Source organism: Lactuca sativa, chromosome 4 (genome assembly GCF_002870075.4).
Source record: "Lactuca sativa cultivar Salinas chromosome 4, Lsat_Salinas_v11, whole genome shotgun sequence".
NCBI classification, from domain to species: domain Eukaryota; kingdom Viridiplantae; phylum Streptophyta; class Magnoliopsida; order Asterales; family Asteraceae; genus Lactuca; species Lactuca sativa.
Window position 1 is genome coordinate 61529625 of NC_056626.2, and position 2142 is coordinate 61531766.

The window sequence follows — 2142 nt, forward strand, 5'->3', positions numbered from 1 at the left end:
CTGCCGTTAAACGGGGCTTTTGGTCGCACCCGATTTAGTGGTCGTAATAATAAAAACTAACTTTTTCCAATTAAATGGAAATGTGTGTTATGTGTTTTTATTTCCTTTTATCACGACTTAACGACATATTAATGTGAACCAATGGAATGTTCATTAAATTTGATGACTTCTAATTAACGGAACTTTATAAACTGCAATATTTCGTTAACAGTAACGGGGAAATGTAACGGAACAACATGGGTTGTCACACCTCTTCTTCAGTATCTATGGCCATTACATGAGATTGGGCCTTCGTTTCGGGATTTTTCGGGGATAACTTCTCATGAACCAAAGTGGCTAGTTGACCAAATTGTACTTCAAGGTTATTGATGGAGGCTTGCTGATTCTTTATTAAAGTTTGTTGTTTAATAATAGCAGAATCAGTAGCATCGTGTCTCTTTTCCGAAGCATCCATAAACTTCATCAACATGGTCTCTAGATCGGGTTTCTTCTCAGCTAGTGGCTGCTCCTTTTAATAGAAGCCTCGACCTGTCTGCCTATACTTCTCTTCTTTTTGCTTTTTATACTCTTCATATAGTAGCCACTCCTTCTTTGGTTTCCTCCAGTCTTCATCAAACTTATCCCCACTCGAGTAGCACACTTGAGCTTTTCTGTTCCCAAACTCATCTAAATGGCAGTTCTTGGTCAAGTGCGGACCACTACACCTCTTGCAACCCACTCTCATGGCATGAATTGACTGGTCCATTTATGTTATCCTTCGATCCAAATTATTCAGCATAGCCATCACAGCTGCTATTTCTTCGGTTTGGGCCCCGCCACCGCCTTTGATTCCATCTTGCCTAGGGTTGTGGTATTCACGAGAGTGCTTTGCGAATTCTTCAATCAGCTCCTTGACCTCCCTTGGATTTTTCTTTGTCAAAGGTCCTTGAGAGTCAAGGAGTTGTTTCGTCATAACGTTGACCCATCATAGAAAATCAACATCTCTTGTTGCACATTTAGATCATGTTGAGGGCAATTTCTGAGCAAGCCCTTGTACCTCTCCCATGCTTCGTATAATAACTCCCCCGTCTGTTGCTTAAAGTTGGCTATTGCCTTCTTGAGTTTAGCTATCTTGGATGGTGGGTAAAACTGGTCCAGAAATTGCTCACGCATTTGAGCCCAAGTGGTGATCGTGCCCGGTGGAAGTGATTTTAACCACTCTTTAGCAACTCCCTTGAAAGTAATGGGAAGCATCCTAAGCAAGACGGTGTTTCTGTTGACATTTGGGACATTGAAGTAATCCGCAATGTCATTGACTTCATCTAGATGCTTAAAAGCATCCTCATGATCTTTCCCAAAAAATGGGATATCCTTCAATGTAGTCAAGATGTGCCCCTTCAGCTCGAATGTGGCAGTGGCAGGTATTGCGGGTTGGACTAAACCGGGACCCACATCTTCTCGGATCCGCTTCTTGTAAGCTCCCATGGACATCTCTTCAATTGCTGCCATCTCGTTCCTTGGCTCGTTCTCGGGTTCGCTCGTATGTTCTTCAAATTCAGGCTCGGTATCGTATTCAGATTCGTTTTGGACGGGTATTTGATCCAAGTGTTCAAAATTGCTCTTGTTCCTTGAGGATGAACTTGACTCTCCTGTCTTCTTTCCCATCTTTCTTGAAAATGCTGACTTTAATTCTTGCAGTGGTGTCTTCTTATCAGTATTCTTGTGAAGTGCAGCTTCGGGATCTTCAATTGGTGGCACCAAAGGTGTGGTAGATCCTCTGGTCATGAACTCCTGCAACTTGCTAAACTAAGAACGTAAAACTGAACTAAAATAAGAAAATACTAAAAACTGAAAATTGCAGCTTTCACGTCGTGAGTTTATAAAACTTACATCGTGAATTCTGTGACAGAAAACAAAATTTTTGTTATATGCTAATCAACTAAGCTAAAAAAACAAAAATAAATTACTAATTAACTTTTTGCAGATTTTATTCCACAAAAAGGGTCGATTAATCTAATGCAACTAAATAAACTAATAAACGCGCCGCTCCCCGGCAACGGCGCCAAAAACTAGATGTGCACGAAAGTACCCACTAATTTTAATATTTATAACCCAACAAACTTAAACTAACTATGCACTTATAGGCAGTGTACCTAGTCGGAT

General features: G+C 40.8%; 1 non-coding gene across 1 annotated transcript; it reads left to right on the forward strand.

The window, feature by feature from the left end:
• Positions 1-997: 997 nt before the first annotated feature.
• LOC111898944 (small nucleolar RNA R71) lies at positions 998-1104 on the forward strand. Its single transcript, XR_002852753.1, has one exon. It is a non-coding gene; the product is annotated as a small nucleolar RNA R71 (small nucleolar RNA).
• Positions 1105-2142: the final 1038 nt, after the last annotated feature.